This window comes from Monodon monoceros, unplaced genomic scaffold, assembly GCF_005190385.1.
Source record: "Monodon monoceros isolate NGI ecotype Baffin Bay Population unplaced genomic scaffold, NGI_Narwhal_1 Super_Scaffold_5, whole genome shotgun sequence".
NCBI lineage: Eukaryota > Metazoa > Chordata > Mammalia > Artiodactyla > Monodontidae > Monodon > Monodon monoceros.
Genome location: NW_021703782.1, coordinates 78,318,382 through 78,337,855, shown reverse-complemented (window position 1 = coordinate 78,337,855; position 19,474 = coordinate 78,318,382). Strand labels below are relative to the sequence as shown.

The 19,474-nt window shown below is 40.9% G+C and overlaps 1 protein-coding gene across 6 annotated transcripts in view; it reads left to right on the top strand.

The window, feature by feature from the left end:
* FBXO10 (F-box protein 10) overlaps positions 1 to 19,474 on the top strand; it is an 82,663-nt gene that overhangs the window by 2,350 nt on the left and 60,839 nt on the right. For 4 of the 6 annotated variants that reach the window (XR_003790764.1, XR_003790763.1, XM_029202513.1 and 1 more), the window contains exon 2: positions 836 to 928. The exons of 1 other annotated variant lie outside the window; for it this stretch is intronic. The gene's annotated coding sequence lies outside the window, so the exon portion shown is untranslated. Of the gene's footprint in view, positions 1 to 835; positions 929 to 2,317; positions 2,371 to 2,610; positions 2,670 to 19,474 lie in introns of those variants that run through there. One more of the 6 variants, XM_029202510.1, reaches the window with a different exon arrangement.

Genomic DNA, 19,474 nt, shown 5'->3' with positions numbered 1-19,474 from the left:
TTTCAGTTTGCCTTAATGAATGAACCTTCTCTTAAGTCACCTATCATGGGCTTTGTCCGAGATGTTTCCTTATTTCTCTCTTTACTCTTTCTGTTAGCTTAGTGATGTATTAGTTTCCTACTCATACACATGATATTGTGTACATGAAGGTAGATAAGCAGAGACATTTGGTTAAGATTTTGTCTGTTTCATTTTGGATGTTTAACCTGTGTGTCTCATTTCACCAGTTGGGTTCTAAGCAGTCACATGTTTCTTTATTTTTCCAAATAACCTCCCAAGTCCCCTTAATGCCCTTTTTAGTGAGAATTCGGATGTCTCCCACTTCCAAGCCCCACGGGGGCTCAAACACTCCAAAGAAGTCAGTCTTTCACTCTCCAGAGGGGAGAGAACTGCAGAGTCTGAGCCGTCCACCCACATTGTTATTTCTGACACAGCTGTATCATATCACAGTTGAAGAGCTGCCCTGCATGGTCTAAGGATGTGTGGTCACTGCTGCTCAGTGCCTTTATTGGACCACGTTCCTGCCAGCTTGATCCCATGCTTGGCTTCCAAGTTGAGAGCTTTTTCAGTTTGTGCTGATGTGATTAGCCATTCTCCCAAAGCACCACACTCTGGGCCACGTGTGGAGCTTGTCACCAGGCTGGGTTCCTCCAGTCTCCCCTGTTTGGGCGGCACATAGGGCCCTTTCTTACTAGCAGCCTTGGTCAGGGTCACCTCAGATCACCCAACAGATTTCCCTATTTTCAGACCTTTTATCAGGGTTTGGAGGCTGAATCCCTTCTCTGCCTAACCCTAACCCAAGGCTTTTTGGCACATTGCTTCTACTCCTCTCCAGGATTCTGCCTACTGAGGATACTCAGGAATGCTAACCTTTAACCAAGATATCTACTCCAGGACTTTGGACGCCTACTCATCTCACTTTTCGTAGGTAAGAGGAATCCTCTGGTGACTCTTGGGAAAGCGTATATCTGTTCCTGGGAGACTCTGTCCACCTATAGTCCTAAGAGAAGTAGGCATTATTGAAAATTTACTTGACATGTATCCTGTTAGGGATTTGGGGGTGCCAGGTTTTAATTTAAAAATGAAGGCTTTTCAGTTCCCTCAACTTGCCTAAGAACCAAAAAATAACCAGTATGTCTATTTCATTGTCTTTGTTTTAAACTTTTAAAAATATGAGATACAATAAGAATGCAAGTGAGTAAAGCCCATAAATGTATAGTTTAACAATTCTAAGGAAAATACACATGTAACTACCGCCTATGTCAAGAAATAGAACATTGCCAGTACTCAGTACCCTTTCCAAATCATAAGCGCCTCCCCAGAAGAAACCACTATTTTGACTTTTATGATAATCATTTCTTTGCTTTTCTTTGTAGTTTTGTCACCTATGTTTGCCTTCCCAAACAATACAGTTCATTTTTACTAGTTTTTTAACTTCATACATATAGAATCATACTGTGTGCGTTTTGTGTTTGCTTCTTTTGCTCAACTTATTTGTGAGCTGAATCCATGTGTTGACCACACTTATTTTTATCGCTAACAGTGTTTTATGTTATGAATGTCACAATGTAGTTATTCATCCTATAGGTGACAGATACTTGGTATTCAGAAACTATAAGCAACACAAGAACAGTGCAGCCAAGAACAACATCCTTAGAGATTTTCTATTGTGTATGTGAATGAGTTTATATATGTTGAAGTGGAATTGCTTTGCTAGATAATGCCAAACAGTTTTCTAAGTGATTGTACCAATTTACTTACCTACCAGCAATATATGAGAGTTCTAGTTGTTTCTTATCCTTGCAAATGACTCGGTATGGTTGGTTTAAATTTTTTAAACTATTCTCATGGGTGTATAATGATATCTCTGTGGTTTTAATTTTCTTTCCTTGGTTACTACTGATGAGCACATTTTTGTTGGTTAATCAGATGGCCTGTTTTGTAAACTGCCTATTAAGTCTTTTCCCTGTTTTTCAGTTTTCTTATTGATTTATCAGAGTTCTTTATAAATTTTGGTTAGTGGTTCCTTGTCAGTTATATGTTTTAAAAGTATCTGTTACTCTGTGACTTTTTTTTTTTTTTTTTTTCCGGTATGCGGGCCTCTCACTGTTGCGGCCTCTCCCGTTGTGGAGCACAGGCTCCGGACGCGCAGGCTCAGCGGCCATGGCTCACGGGCCCAGCCGCTCTGCGGCATGTGGGATCTTCCCGGACCGGGGCACGAACCCATGTCCCCTGCATCGTCAGGTGGACTCTCAACCACTGCGCCACCAGGGAAGCCCGCCGTGCCTCTCTTTTCATCCTCTTAAATGTTGATATCTTAGACCCTATTCTGTAGAAGCAGGACCTGAAGTGGGGATTCATGCTCAAATGGTATACTGAGAGAAGTGCTCAGGAAGAGAATAAGGGAAGCAGGATGGGAAGAGGAGAGGAAGAGAGCTAGTTGAGGTGGCAGTTTTCTGGGGAAGGGACCTCTGTGTGTTGTTATCAGCTGACACTTCTATCTGGGGAATGGATGTGCTAGCCAGTAAAGAGGATCTGGGTGGGACACCAATGGTTTTCTCTATAGTCCATCTGATACATTCCCTTCTATGTTATGTTCACTCCATCCAGATACAACTTCTCCAGGATTCTGGTTGGTCACAGTTTCTGGGGAAACTTACAAGAGGAAGGTTAGTGGGACAAACTAAAATCCCTGCTGCTGCGGTTAGTCCAGAGATCAAACTAATGCCCATCTTCTTCCACCTCCACCATCCATATTAGTTTCCCCTCCTTTGTCCCTTGAATGTTGGAGAGAACTCAGTGATGAAGCCACCTGGGTCTGGAAGTTTCTTTTCTTATGTTATTTTTAACCGTAGATTCAACCTTTTTAATGGTTCTAGGGCAATTTTTTCAATTTCTTCTTAAGTTAGTTTAGTAAGTAATATTTTTCTAGGAATTTGTCTCTTTTAAGGTTTAAAATTTATGTAAAGTTTATAATATTTCCTTATTATTCTTTTAATGTCTGCAACATCTGTAGCAATATCCCCTTTTCATTCTGATTTCATTTTTATGCTTTCTCTCTTTTTTTCTTCTTGAGCTTCAGTAGAGGTTCCTTTCAAAGAACCAACTTTTGTCTTCATAGGTTTTTTTCTGTAGTAAGTTTGTTTTCTATTTAAGTTCTGCTCTTTTAAAAAAAAATTCACTCTCCTTGTATATATTTTGGTTTTTCTTCTAACTTTTTGAAATGGATGCTTAGTTCATTAATTTTTATACTTTTTATTTTTATTCTTTCCATTTAAGGTTAAACATTTTTCTCCAAATACCGTTTAGCAAGAGCTCACACGTTTTGATATGTAGTATTTTAATCATTTATTTCTAAATATTTTGTAGTTCCCATTGTGATTTCCCCTTTGACTCATAGGTATCTTAGAAATGTGTTTCTTAATTTCCAAACATGAGTATTTTCTAGTTATCTTTTACTAATTGATTGTAGTCAGCTTGTTCTGTATAATCTTAATCTTTTAAATTTGTTGATATTTCTGTTAGGGTTCTGTTTATGGTGAGTTTTTATAAGTGTTACATGTGTGCTTGAAAATAATATGAATTCTAAAATTATTGGATTTTATGTAATGGTTCTATGTAATGCCAGTAGATCAGGTTTATTAATTATATTCAAATCTTCATCCTTACTGATTTTTTGCCTATTCTAGGCATTATAGAGAGAAATGTGTTAAAGTACACAACTGTGATTATGAATTTGTCTGTTTCCCCTTTTAAATTTTTTGCTTTATATCTTTGAGCCCAATTATCAAGTGCATACAAATACAAAGTTGTACTTCCTAGTATGCTAACCTTTTATCATTATGAAGTTGCCCTTTTTATTTCTAGTAAAAGAATTTTTTTAGCCTTAAACTCTATTTTATCTGATATCAGTATAGCTATACCACCTTTTTTGGTTAATCTATGCAGGGTATATCTTTTTCCATCCTTTTAGTTTCATCCTTTCTGTATATATGTGTTTTGGATATGTCTCTTATAAATAGCATATAATTGGGTTTTGGTTTTTTATAGCCTTTGTCTCTTAACTGGAACACTTAGTCCATATTCATTTAATATAACCACAGATGTATTTGGGTTTAAGTTTGTCTTCATATTTTATGCTTTCAGTGTGTTTGTCCTGCTAGAACTCCATTTCATTTTAGCTCTTTTTTCCCTTTTTTTTTGAGGTGGGTGGGGCACTATTTTTAATCATTTGCTTTTTTCCTTCTAGTTTGGACATTATGCACTAGCTCTTCTTTAATGGTTACCCTTGAAATTTTAACTTAACCAAAGTTGATAAATTATGGAAGTGATAAATAGCACTACTCTTCTTTTGGACAGTACCAGGACATTAGACCATCTGAACTGTCTTTTCCCCTTGATGCTTAGTGGTAGACTTGTTGTAATACAATGTGTCAGCTTTGATTAGAGTCATTTAAGCACCCACAAATGGAACAAATGAGATGAGGGAGGAAAAAAGTGAGAGAGCAGAGAATTTCCTTGAGAAAACTGTGTATATTTGTCAGGACTCTTGGTTGCAAGTGACCAGCTTAGGCACTCTTAACTTTAAAAAGAAAATCTATTGGCTTATAAAACTGCATAGCTGAAAATAGGGGCTCAAAAAATATTTTTAGGGTTCTCTCTCTGTCTCTCTCAGTCACTCAACCTTGCTTGTCTTAATTTGGCTTCGTTCCTCAGATGGACTCTTCTGAGTTGTCCCTATCTCTGGCAAGGGGGAGGGGATATTCTGATCACCTACTTTGGGTCAAGTATCCATCCTTGGGGGATGGAGGACTGAGGCACTCTGAATGACAGCCCCACCAGGACTAAATGAAGTGGGAGTGGGGTTCTTCTAAGAAACCAAAAGAGGGAAGGTGTGCCAGGCAGGCAAAAGTTACAGCTACCAACCATCCCTACACTGAGTAATGGCTGAAGGAGAGATACAAAGAAAGAAGAGGTTTAGAGAGGTTGCAGTTGGAATTAACTCAGTTAATCTGTACAAGAAGAAAAAGGGGAGGACATTACCTGTTCATGAGCCCACTGACAGGGAAGGAGGAGGCCGATCAAACAACCACCTCCTTCACCCACCAGCCACTGGGCACTTCAGCATTGTTGGCTGAGGACGTCTTGGTGGTCCACAGCAGCAGAGGTGTGGAGCTCTCTAGTATGTGGAGATGTTTTCAACATGTCAGCCGTGGTGCTTGCTATTCCCCCAGCCTTTTCTAAGAGAAATTTCTACATCCACAACTCCTGTTCATGGAGGGGCAGCCCGAGACATCCATGTTTCTACCATAAAATCTTGCTCTATCCCTGCCCCCTGGTCAGAAATTATGGAACCAGAGATGGACGTCAGACCCAATAACAGCCAATTCATAGTCTCACCAGGGACCTCTGATGTGACAGTGGAAAGAAAGATGCATGTTCTCTTAGAAATTTGAACTGGGGACTACAGTTGGACACAGCTATAGAAATCGAAGCTGAAATGGTATATAGAAAGAAGCCATGAGGTAGAGTCAAGCCTTTGAGGAGTCTTGGCTAGCTGATCTTAGGAGGAAGCAGAAGTAATGAGGTAGAGAAAATTTTGTGTAGCCTCCAGGCAAAAAGAGAATGGAGCAGACCCTTGGAGAGTGACTGAATCATGCGATGAGTGAAGACCCAGACTCCAGCTGCTGAGGGCCTTGGGGCTGCCATTGATCCAGACCTTTCTAGACTCTGGGAAGCCCAGACCTACTATGGTTCTATTCTTTTTTTTTTAAATTTATTTTATTTATTTATTTATTTTTGGCTACGTTGGGTCTTCGATGCTGCGCTCGGGCTCTCTCCAGTTGTGTTGAGCGGAGGCTACCCTTCATGGCGGTGCGCGGGCTTCTCACTGCGGTGGCCTCCCCCGTTGCGGAGCACGGGCTCCAGGCACGCGGGCCCCAGCAGTTGTGGCCCGCGGGCTCCAGAGTGCAGGCCCAGCAGCCGTGGCGCACGGGCCCAGCTGCTCCGCAGCATGTGGGATCCTCCCGGACCAGGGCCAGAACCCCTGTCCCCTGCATCGGCAGGCGGACTCCCAACCACTGCGCCACCAGGGAAGCCCTATTCTTGTATTTCCATAAAATCCTGTACCCTTAATACCACATATACTCTTATGATAAGCTCTCCCTTATTTGTACTTGTAGTCAGAAGACTCAGTAGAACAGACATTCAGAACTTGGGGGCAGTGCCTACATGGGTGGATTGCTATTGCTGCCAGTGCTCTTCCAGTACTACAGTTCTGAAAAGAAAACTCACGCTCTTTGCCATCAGATGGTCGGCAGCTACAAACGTTGTTAGCTCAGTTACAATAAAGAATCCTGTACACCCAGCGCTTGGCCTGGTGGGAATCTGGGGTAGTTGGTTCGGGTTGGTTGGGGCCGGCTTAAGGTTTGTATTCATTCCTCACTGCTGCTGCACAGCTCCCTGCTGGGCACAGGTCTGCTGCTGGGCACAGGTGCCTTGATTTTACCAGAATCTGGCTTGAGGTCCTAAATCTTTGGGCCAGGCTTCCTAACAGAGTACTGCTGTGTCACATCCAACTCAGACACTGTGTGATACTCTACTGCCTAACAGTTGCAGGAGTAAACTCATCCTTATTTCATGATCTGTGAGTTTATGTGTAATGGTGAGGATAGAAGGTCCTTGACTATCATGTCACAAGTTAGGAACCCCAGAACCTCAGGAAGGAAACTAGGAAGCAGGAAACTAGGAGGCAGGCTGTTGTAGTGGAAAGAGGAGGGGCTTTGGACTCAGTCCAGGCTGGGAACAGAAGCTGTGCTGCTTACTAACTAAATAAAAAACGGTTTATCCATTTATTCCTGGAATTGGGCATAAGAAGACTACCACCTCTCTGGTTGTTAGAAGTGCTTATTGAGATGACATACAGAAAACACCTGTATTTAATAAGCTCTCAACACATCTTTCCCTGCCCCCTCAAGGTCACCCAGTGAATCAGAATCAGGACTAAAACCCAGGTTTTGGGTTTCCTGACCCAGGGCACTCTCCTAGGTGAGAATGAATGGGCAGTGCATTGAAGGAGGGAGAAAGGGTCCTTACAGCTCCCAGCCACAATCAGAAAGCACTATACGTGCATCAGAACACAGCATTCTGGTCTGTGTCATCAAATTTCAGAGCTGAAAATAAGAAAGTGTTTATCTCTCCAGCTGAAGAGAACTGAGATTTGAAGAAATGATAAAAAGCCCAGATGAGATTTTTGTCATTTTCAAAGTTTTAAGTTTTGTTTCATTTTCCAATAGTGTGTGTAGGCGTAGGTATATGTATGGGGCTCTTTCATGGTTCACCGTATTTTAATCTCTGTACTTTCAAACTAAAATCCACAAAACTTTAGGAAATGTACTTTGATTTGAAGAAAAATCTAAAATCCTTAACCCATTACAGTTCCTCAATGAATGCAGTTTGTATAATAGTTATTTGCACTGGTGTTTAATATGTCTCATAATGTGGGAGGAAAATATCTTTTTTTTCCCTTGAAAATATTAAATACAGTTCTGAACTGTCCTGGCTTTTCCCCCCGCCCCTTGTTTATTAAAAGCAAAATTCCCACCACTTTGATACTGATGTGGCCTCCCCTAGGTAGGAAGTAAGTGCATTCTTTTTTATTATACAAAGGTGGGACATGAATGCAGAGTTGTTAAGTCCCTGCCTTCAAGATTACCCAGCGAGAGAGAGGCAGAGCCCCAACTAGAAGCTGTTTGTGTCCCTTTTGTCTGACTCATCTCAGTATGGGGTAGGGCCATCTGCGCTGGGTCTCGAGGCAGCTCCTCACTGCCCCCCAGGTTAACAAAAACTGCGTGAACTGATCCAGCTGATCTCTCTCCCTGACCCCTTCAGGCTCTCAGAGCTTCGGCCAGACGGAGCTTCTCCTTACTGTGTCCTCAGCCCAGCTGGAAGTTTCCTGCTTGGAGGCTTGGCTGACACTGTTTCCTCTGCCCACAGTCCCCCTTCCTGCATTCTCTGGATGCACCAATTTTACCCATATCTCAGAGTCCAGCTCAGATGCCAGCTCTCCCGTGAAGCTTGGCTTAATGGTTAAAAACCCAGACTTTGGGGTCAGGTCTGGCTTCAAAAGGGGGCTCTGCTACAGTCTAACAGTGATTTGGGGTAAGCCGTTTGTCACCTAAGTTCTCTCACTTAGTTTTTTTATCTGTAAAATGAAGACACATACTTTAGATCAGTGCTTCTTAAACATATGGTACATATGGATTCTCTGGTGAAATTGTTAAAGTGTCAATTCTGATCCAGTAGGTATGGAATGATGCCCAGGAGTTGGCGTTTCTAACCAGTTCTTAGGTCCTGGAAACAACATTGTGAGTTGTAAGGCTTTGAAGAGATGTTGAGAGAATAAAAGGAAATAACGCATGAAAAGTGCTTAATGCTGTTCCCTTCAGACAGTCGTGCTAAGTAAACAGTAGCTCCTGATGTTTTTGTTGCCTTCTATTATAACTGGCTGATTCCACTAGCTAAGGGTCACGTTTTTATTCACACACATTTTTATTTACAAACAGGCTTTCCCTCTTTTATGGCACTGAGCACTTTTCCCCTGTATTGTGGGGTTTTCTGCGGGGTTGGGGGTGGCGCGTTGGGAGTGATATCTTTGTCTTCTACCAGACTTGACGGTGGGGTCTTTATCTGATTCCTGACTTCTCGCAGTGCCTACCATGCAGTCCTATACATAGCAAGTGTTGACTACATACTTGGGTTTTATTTACTTTTTTTTTTATTCCACAAGGATCTATCTCGCAGTATGGATTCTATAGCTGAGGCTATTCAATAGTCTCAGCTGTTCTAATATACCAGATAATGATGATGGTGATCATTCATTCATTGTTTATTGAGCACCTGCTGTGGGTCAGGCATAGTTCTAGGCATAATACAAAGCAGTGATACAGAGTTTCTGCCCTCAAGGAGCTTATATTTTACTCAGGGGAGACAGACAATAAATAAAAGTATTATATAAAATGTAAGCTCCTTGAGGGCAGAGAATGTCCAGTTTGTCACAGTGAATTTCTTCACAGCAGGTGTTCACCTGGCTGCCCTACGTCTGCATGTGCTGTCTCACTTCTCACAGGGGTGGTCCCTGTGCTGTAAACTCAGTACTTCCTCATGTCCCCTTCACCCACGCCACACATCCACTCACACAAAAGCGCTAGTGAGCTGCAGAGATGTCACTAGAGGTTTTATTCCTGACCCTAACTTGCCGACCCATCATAATGCTCAGTGACCTAAATGGGCACAGCAGCCACCCTCTCAGAAGCAGTGGCAGCCTAGACAGCAGAACAAAGCACAGCAATGCTTTGGTTCCGGTGCCTCACGTTGACCAGAGTTCTGTACAGTTTTCTCAGGGTTCAATCCCAATCTCTCCTTTATCAAGTCCTTTTCTATTTCATGCCCTTTAGATGTTAGGCCGGCAAGGCCTTGGTCATCTTCACTCTCTCTAGTGATCTTACGCCATGGCTTTAAATGTCATTCAGGTCTCTGTTCAAATGTCACTTCCTCAAAGACCTTCCTTGACAACCCTATCTAAAATAACACATGTCGGGGGCTTCCCTGGTGGTCCAGTGGCTAAGACTCCGTGCTCCCAATGCAGGGGGCCTGGGTTCCATCCCTGGTCGGGTTGCTAGATCCCATATGCATGCCATAACTAAGAAGTCTGCATGCTGCAACTAAGAGTCCAGATGCCACAAGGAAGATCCTATGTGCTGCAACTAAGACTCGGTGCAGCCAAAATAAATAAATAAAATAAATATTAAAAAAATAAAATAGCACATGTGTGCATGCCCACATACATGCCTTAGCCTGCTTTATTTCTCTTCTTAGCACTTATGTTATTATTTTTTAAATGTATTGCCTGTCCCTGAGGGTCTTGTCTTATTTACTGCTTGTCAGAACTTGGAACAGTGCCTAGCATAGTAGTAGACAATCGACAAAAATTTGTTGAATAAATGATTTTTTTCCTTTGGAAATTCTCAAAATTCTCATGAGGGGTAGCAAGATAGCCATCATTAGCCTCTTTACAGATGAGGAAATAGGATCACTTTAACCTCACTTGGGGTTAAAGGATTTGCCTCAAGTCACGGGGCTGGGAAACAGTAGAGTCTGCTTGTCGAGAGCCAAGTTTCATGGGACTCACCTCCCAAGAGAGTGGCCTCTGCCTTCCCCACTGAGGCTGGGGACACCAAGTGGCCCAGAGGCATGCAGATCCCTCTACTGTGCGGTTAGGTAGAGGCCACACAGAAACCATGAGTTCTCACACTCTTGGGAACAGCTTGAGGTCTACCTCAGGACCTGCTCCCTCCCATCCAAACAAGTTCCCACTGTTGTTTCTTTACAGGCACAGGCCGTGGGGGATATTTGTTACTTTTAATTCCATAGCTCAGAGGCCCCAGTGGCAAAAAGAAGGGCAAAACTTGAATACATTTTTTAGAATTGAAGTATAGTTGATTTACAATATTGTGTTAGTTTCAGGTATACAGAGTGATTTAGTTATATACATTTATTTTTTAGATTTTCCATTATGTTATTGCAAGATACTGAATATAGTTCTCTGTGTTATACAGTAAATTCCTGTTGCTTATCTACTTTATGTATAGTGTAATAGTTTGTGCCTGTTAACCCCATATGCCTAATTTACTACCCCCTGCCCTTTGGTGACCATGAATTTGTTTTCTGTGTGAATCTATTTCTATTTTGTGTGTAGATTCATTTGTACTATTTTTTTAGATTCCACATATAAGTGGTATCATATATTTGTCTTTGTCTGACTTACTTCACTAAGCATTGTATAATATTCTCTAGGTCCATCCGTGTTGCTGCAATTGGCTGAGTAATATTCCATTGTGTATATATACCACATCTTCTTAAACCATTCGTCTGTTGATGGGCACTTGGGTAGCTTCCTTATCTTGGCAATTGTAAATAGTGCTGCTTTGAACATTGGGGTGCATGTATCTTTTCGAATTAGAGTTTTCTCTGGATATATACCAAGGAGTGGGATTGCTGGATCATATGGTAGCTCTATTTTTAGTTTTTTAAGGAACCTCCATACTGTTCTCCATAGTGATTGTACCATTTTATATTCCCACCGACAGTGTAGGAGGGTTCCCTTTTCTCCACACCCTCTCCAGCACTTTTTATTTGTAGACTTTTTGATGATAGCCATTCCAACTGTGTGAGGTGATACATCATTGTGGTGGTTTTGATTGCCTTTCTCTAATAATTAGCGATGTGTGGCATCTTTTCATGTGCCTGTTGGCACATGTCTTCTTTGGAGAAATGTCTATTTAGGTCTTTTGCCCTTTTTTTTTTTTTTTTTGTGGTACGTGGGCCTCTCACTGTTATGGCCTCTCCCGTTGCGGAGCACAGGCTCCAGACACGCAGGCTCAGCAGCCATGGCTCACGGGCCTAGCCGCTCCACGGCATGTGGGATCTTCCCGGACCGGGGCATGAACCCATGTTCCCTGCATCGGCAGGTGGACTCCCAACCACTGCGCCACAAGGGAAGCCCTTGCCCATTTTTTGATTGGGTTATTTTTTTGATATTTAGTTGTACGAGCTGTTTATGTATTTTGGATATTAACCCCTTGTTGGTCGCATTGTTTGCAAATATTTTCTCTGATTCTGTAGATTGTCATTTCATTTTGTTGATGGTTTTTTTTTGCTGTGCCAAAAGCTAAATTTTGCTTTTGTTTCTTTTGCCTTGCGAGACCTAGGAAAACATTGCTATGATTTATGTCAGACAGTGTTTTGCCTATGTTCTCTTCTGGGAGTTTTGTGGTGTCATGTCTTACCTATAGGCCTTTAAACCATTTTGAGTTTATTTTTGTATATGGTGTGAGAGAGTGTTCTAATTTCATTGAGTTTACATATAGCTATCCAACTTTCCCAACACCACTTGTTGAAGAGACTGTCTTTTCTCCATTGTATATTCTTGCCTTCTTTGTTGTAAATTAATTGACTATAGGTGTGTGGGTTTATTTCTGGGTGCTGTAATTTCTGGGCTCTCTAGTCTGTTCCATTGGTCTATATGTCTGTTTTTGTGCCAGTACCACACTGTTTTGACTACTGTAGCTTTGTAGTATAGTCTGAAGTCTGGAAGGATTATACTTTCAGCTTTGTTCTTTTTTCTCAGGATTGCTTTGACAATTCTGCGTCTTTTGTGGTTCCATATAAATTTTAGGATTATTTGTTCTAGTTCTGTGAAAAATGTCATGGGTATTTTGATAGGGATTGCATTAAATCTGTAGATTGCTTTGGGTAGTATGGCCATTTTAACAATATTCATTCTTTCAATCCAAGAGCATTGGATATCTTTCCATTTCTTTGAATCATCTTCAGTTTCCTTTATCAGTGTTTTATAGGTTTCAGCATATAGGTCTTTCACCTCCTTGGTTAAATTTATTCCTAAGTTCTGTTTTTGGTTTTGTTTGTTTTTTTGACATGATTTTAGACGGGGTCACTTTTTTACTTTCTCTTTCTGATATTTCATTGTTAGTGTAAAGAAATACAATAGATTTCTGTATATTAATCTTATATCCTGCTACCTTGCTGAATTCATTTATTCTAATAGTTTTTGTGTGGAGACTTTGTGTAGAGAGAGTATCATGTCATCTGCAAATAGTGACAGTTTCACCTCTTCTTTTCTAATTTGGATACCTTTTATTTCTTTTTCTTGTCTGATTTCTGTGGCTAGGACTTCCAGTACTATGTTGAATAGAAGTGGTGAGAGTGGGTATTCTTGTCTTGTTCCTGAATTTAGCAGGAAAGCTTTCAGCTTTTCACTGTTGAGTATTACGTTGGCTGTGGGCTTATCATAAATAGCTTATATTATGTTGAGATATATTCCCTCTATACTCACTTTGGTGAGAGTTTTTATCATGAATGGATGTTGCATTTTGTCAGATGCTTTTTCTGTGTCTATTGAGATGATCAAGTGAGAATACATTTTTTTAAAGTGTTAGCTGGTTATAGAAATCCCTGTTGCTCTGTGGATCCCCATGGATTAGTGTTGTAAAGATATAGTAAATAATGCCAAATGGAACAACAGAGAATAGGACATTTTCATGAAAGGAAATCCTCTCTAAGTTCAGAGGGCTCTTGAGGGGAGAACTGTCAGCCCCAGTCTCAATTTAGCCTTGGGGTGTTGCCTAGAGTTGGGGACATGGGAAATTTTGGAGGAAGACAACTGCTGAAGGATGGGAAAATCCCCTGCTGGGAAATCCTCCTTCCTGCAAGAGGCCAGATCCAGTACCCTTTGCTTCCCACTGTGGGGTGAGCTTCTCAGAATCCCAAGAAAACTGAAGCCCTAGTAGTTTCTGTGTCAGGGTCATTTGCCCCAAATCCTCCAGAGACCCTCACATCATCCTGAGGGAAAGAAACTGTCATTTAATATTTGCAAAGTTGTGAGTTTCTTCCCTCAGTGTTCCACCCAACGTTACTCTCCTGGATGATCTCCTTAAAATGCAGCTCTAATCAGGCCACTCCCTCCTGTGGAACCTACAGTAGAGTACAAGCTTCTGAGTTTGTCATCTAATGCCTATATCAAATATGCAGCATATATAAGAGAGCAGAACTCCAGTGACCCCAGGGGGATAGAACAGGGACCAACTGAGGAAGTAACTAGGATCTAGATTTCAGCTCAGTATTGGGAAATATGATACTGAATCACTGCAGACAAGCCATGGAATGGGTGGTCTCCAGGAGCTTCATAATAGCACTCTTTAGAGTTTCACATGCTCTTATCAGTCACGAAGGGCTAGGTTATGCTGTAGTAATAAACAGTCCCCAACTTCTATTAACCCAACACACAGGATTATGTTTCATGCATGGTATCCATTTTGGGTTGGCAGGGGGACTCTGCTTTTCCTAATCACTCAAGGACCCAGGCTACCAGAGTAGCCATCATCTCAAATGTTGCCAGTTGCTGTGCTGGAAAGAAGAGAGCTCTGGATGATCTTGCACAGGCAGTGAAGCGCTCCAGTTAAGAAGTGACACACATCCCTTCTCAAAACTCATTGATTAGTACTGGTCACACGACCCTACCCAACCAACCACAGGAGGGACCGAGAGTGCAATCCTGTCATGTGCCAAAAGGAGGGGAAACTGGAAATAGTTGGTAAAGAGAACTAATTATCAACACAATATGCATTAGATCTTTTAATCCACACAGCAATCCTTTGGGGTGGTATCAAGCTCCCCAATTTACATATGAGGAAACCAGGCCCAGGGAGGTTAAGTGACTTGCTCAGGCTTGCATACCACTTAATCCTAGGTCTTCTGACTTTGCAGGATACTGGGAGAGCCACTCACGGAAAGGGTTGAAGCTCCCAATAAAGGGTTGAGAGCCCTTTATTGGGAGTGCTGCATCAAAGTGGGGAAAGGGCGCTTTTCATTACAGTCACCAGGGATCTTGGTAAAGTTGCAGGTAATTGGTTCCATTCCAAAGATTCTTTTTTTTCTTATATTTAATTTAATTTATTTTTTTTATTGAAGTGTAGTTAAGTTACAGTGTTGTATTATTATTAGTTTGGGGTGTACAGCAAAGTGATTCAGGTATATATATATACACACTTCTTCAGATATATGTACTTCTTCAGATTCTTTTCCATTATAGGTTATTACAAGATATTGAGGATAGTTCCCAGTGCTATACAGTAGGTCCTTGTTGTTTACCTATTTTATATATAGTAATGTGTATATGTTAATCCCAAACTCCTGATTTATCTCCACATCCCCCCACTGTCCCCTTTGGTAACCAAAAGTTTGTTTTCTTTGAGTCTATTTCTGTTTTGTAACTAAGTTCATTTGTATCATTTTTTTAGATTCCACATATAAGTGATATCATATGATATCTTTCTCTGACTTCACTTAATATAATAATCTCTAGGTCCACCCATGATGCTGCAAATGGTATTATTTCATTCTATTTTATGGCTGAGTAATATTCCATTGTATATATATACCATATCTTTTTTTTTTTTTTTTTTTTTTTTGCAGTACGTGGGCCTCTCACTGTTGTGGCCTCTCCCGTTGCGGAGCACAGGCTCCAGACGCGCAGGCTCAGTGGGCATGGCTCACGGGCCTAGCTGCTCCGCGGCATGTGGGATCTTCCCGGACCGGGGCACGAACCCGTGTCCCCTGTATTGGCAGGCGGACTCTCAACCACTGTGCCACCAGGGAAGTCCTACCACATCTTCTTTATCCATTCACCTGTCAGTGGACATTTAGGTTACTTCCATGTCTTGGCTGTTGTAAATAGTGCTGCTGTCAACATAGGGGTGCATGTATCTTTTCACATTAGGGTTTTGTCCAGATACATGCCCAGGAATGGGATTGCAGGATCATATGGTGGTACTGTTTTTAGTTTTTGAAGGAACCCCCATGCTCTTCTCCATAGTGGCTGCACCAATTTACATTCCCACCCCAGAGATTCTGATTCTGGAGATCTGAAGTGGGGCTAGGAACAGGCCCTGGGTGATTCTGAGGGGGAATGGTCAAGAGCCATGTTTTAAGAACCTCTGGGAAGTCCCAACAAGTCTGGTTTAAAGATTTTCTTTCCTCTTGAGCTCTGTAAGCTGCAATTATGTTTAATACTTTCTCTCTCAGGTTGTTATTAGCTCTGTCCATTTCCTGTCAACTTCTTTCTCATCCTAGAATCCCTCACACTCTGTAAGGGCTATGTTTGCAAAACAAAGGAACGAGAAATAAAAGGGATTTTTAATTCTCTAATTTTTTTAATTCACAGTGAAACTTTAAGAATTTCTATGTAAGAATTTCTGTGTAGATGCAGGAATTTTGTGGGGGGAGGGAGGGCCCTTGAAGCTGTGTTTATATAGTAAATTTATATAAGTTTGCAGGAACTAATTATTCACCAAAAAATTGGGGTAGAGGCATGATGGCAGTTCATTTCTGTTTATTCATTTACTTAAAGTCATGCTTTGTGCTAGGTATTAGATAGTGTGTTTGGTTCTTGCTGTATTCTCTATAGCTCAATTTTGGTGGCCCAGTGTATTCCTTATTGATGGGCTGCTGTGGCGACTCATCTGGGACAGGAGTTGGCAGTGCTGGGTACTGTGGGATGTCACATGGAGCATTCAGCGGGTTGACTGGGTTGAACACTAATAGATAGTGAAATAGGTTCAAGTCAGCAGTGAGGTTGGATGCAGTAATCAGGCTTGGTGGTCGTAGTTTGAGTAACTGTGATTTGGGTCTCTACATCCTCCTGAGGATTGGAGTAGTGACCGTTAGCATTGGGTCCCAGAGAGGGCCCTCCTGGGCAGACTTGCATGACGCCATAGGGAAGCCTGTCACCTGGAAGGCTGTCGAGATTGGGTTTCGAGATTGCGTTTCTTTAGGATTCTCTGATTCACTCTTGAACACCTGTCAGAGTTGTCCCTTGTAGAAGGAAAGAACATTGTGGATAAGGCACGTTGGAAAGTAGACATTAGATGGTGCCCCTGGAAGAACAGCATACAGTTATAATCAAAGATGCTAATAAATTGGAAAGTCAGAGGTGGGGATGAGGAGAGCAAGGAGTCTGAGAAGTAGGTCAGAGTTCTTAATAATGACTGAAAGATACTCCTTCCACATGCAGCAAGTGGTCCTTCCTGGGATGGGATCACCGTCTGGGTAGAAATGTTTGGGTGGTTGACAGTTTGTACTCTTTTCTATAGGAACTTGTTAAAATGGTGATAACAGTGTTCTTCTGGTGGTTTTAAATTGAAGTAGCAATATAATAAGGAAAAAAGAAGTGAAGCAAGGACAGAGAAGAATATTGTAAATGAGCTCCTCTTAATAGGGATATAAAAATTTTGCAAAGATAAATGTGAACTGTGTGGGACGCAGGGTAGTCAGAGGAGGCATCTGTTGTGTGGAAGAAGGAGGCTAAATCTGAGGTTTCAGGAAGGGACTGTGTGAAGGGTCAGGGTTAGAAGAAATGTGACGTATGAAGTCACTGAACTCAGAGAATCACGTACAGGTCACCAAGACCTGATGGACAGGCAAAATAACATTTTAAATTAAATTACCTCATAAGTGAGCCAAGAACCTAGTTGGAGGAGAGGCCCACCTGAAACTGAACTGCATTCAACCCACTCAGAGTCCTGGCATCAGAGCTCCTCCCTCCTGCAAATGACACTGTAATGAGAAGAGCAGCAGTCAAATTAGGAAAGGGGCAATTAGAGGCAGAGCTGCGGAAGGTCTGGGAGATGTTTGGGAGGAATGTGGAGTGCAAAGATAAGTTGTGAGGGAAAGAATGAGTTATGTGAGAGTTGAATATGAAAGGGTTAACTTAATCTTACCAGAGGTACTGCTGACCTGTTTTTTTCCCAGTGACTCTGGTCAAGTCACCTGTAGGTAATAATAAATCATGTACTTGTCTCCTTTGGTTTACTTATTGGCAGCATTTCGTGAAAGAACTTGGAGCCTCAGAAAAGGCAGAATCCCACTCTTATAGTACCTGAGACATGTGGACCCGGTGTTGGAATAATCTGGGCACTCTGTTGCTTAGAGTGATTTTCTTTTCTGTTGCTCTGAATAATTGGAGTAGAGAAGGGGGTCAACACCAGGTATTGGGTCTTCAGAGAGCAAGGTATCCAGTCCTTGCCAAAGAAACCCACATTCTGGTGGAGGAGACAGAAGTCTGCTGAAAAGGCTTAGAAACCATGAGCAAACCTAGTAGAAATAAGCATCTCTAATACCCAGATTGTGGTCTTGAAATATTGCTTCCACTAAAAGAAACCAGAAGAATAAGCTCAACTGATTTTTGACAAAAGTAGAAAAGCAATTCAGTGGAGAAAGGATGGCGCTTTCAGCAAATGGTGCTGGAACAGTTGGACGACCATAGGTCCAAAAAAAATGAACTTCAAATTAAATCTTATACCTAAATCAAAAATTAACTCAAAATGGATCATAGACTTAAATGTGAAGGGTAAAACTATAAAACTTTTAGGAAAAAAAAACAGGAGAAAATATTTAGGATCTAGAGCTAGGTAAAGGGTTCTTGGACTTGACACTAAAAGCCCAATTTATCAAAGGAAAAGTGTAAACTTGTAGTGTGGTGCTGGCATAAGGATTGACAAATAGTTCAGTGAAACAGAATAAATCACCCAGAAATAGATCCACGCTACTGTCATTTGATTTTTGACAAAGGCACCAAAGCAAGCCAATAGGGAAAGAAGATTCTTTTTAACAAATGGTGCTGGAATAACTGGATATTCACATAAAAAAATTAACTTCAACCTCCACCTCATACCATAACAAAAATTAATTCATGATTGTATCATAGGTCAAAATACAAAAGTTAAAACCACAAAGCTTTTAGAAGAAAATACAGGAGGATATCTTCATTGTGTGGGGATTAACAAAGGCTTCTCAGGTAAAGGAAACCAATAATCATTTTGAAAAAAAAAGTATGTTCAGCTTCATCAAAATTAAAAACTTCTCATCAAAAGATACTATTAAGTGAAAAGACAAGCTACAGAGTAGAAGAAAATATTCACAGAACATTTATCTGGCAAAGGATGTATAAAGAAGTCCTATAATTCAATAATAAAAAAGACAACCCCATTTTTAAAAAGACAAAAGATTTGAATACTTCAAAAGATATATTAAAGGCCAATAAGCACATGAAAGTGTTAACATCATTAGTCATGAGGGAAATGCAAATTAAAACCAAAATGAGATACCGATTTCGAAAAAGATCCACGCACCCCTGTGTTCATAGCAGCATTATTCACAATAGCCAAGACATGGAAGCAACCTAAGTGTCCATCAGCAGATGAATGGATAAAGAAGATGTGGTATATATATATACAATGGAATATTTCTCAGCCAGAAAAGAGAATGAAATATTGTCATTTGCTGCAACATGGATGGACCTAGAGATTATCATACTGAGTGAAATAAGTCAGAGAAAGACAAATATTACATGATATCACTTATATGTGAAATCTAAAAATAATACAAATCAACTTATTGATAAAACAGAATCAGACTCACAGACATAGAAAACAAACTTACAGTTACCAAAGGGGAAAGGGGAAGAGTGGTGTAGATTTAGGAGCATGGGATTAACAGATGCATGCCATTATATATAATATAGATAAACAACAAGGACCTACTGTATAGCACAGGGAACTATATTCAGTACTGTATCTTGTAATAACCTGTAATGGAAAAGAATCTGAATCTGTAACACTATATTGTAAATCAACTATAGTTCAATAAAAACATTTTTTTAATGAGGTACCATTACATATCCACCAGAATGATACAAGACTGACAACAATAAATGTTAGTGAAGTTGTGGAGCAGTGGTGTTTCTTATACATTCATGGTGAGAGTGTAAAATGTTCTTTGGAAAAAGAACCCAGCAATTTCCCTTCTAAGCATTTTTTTTAATATTTTTTTTTACATCTTT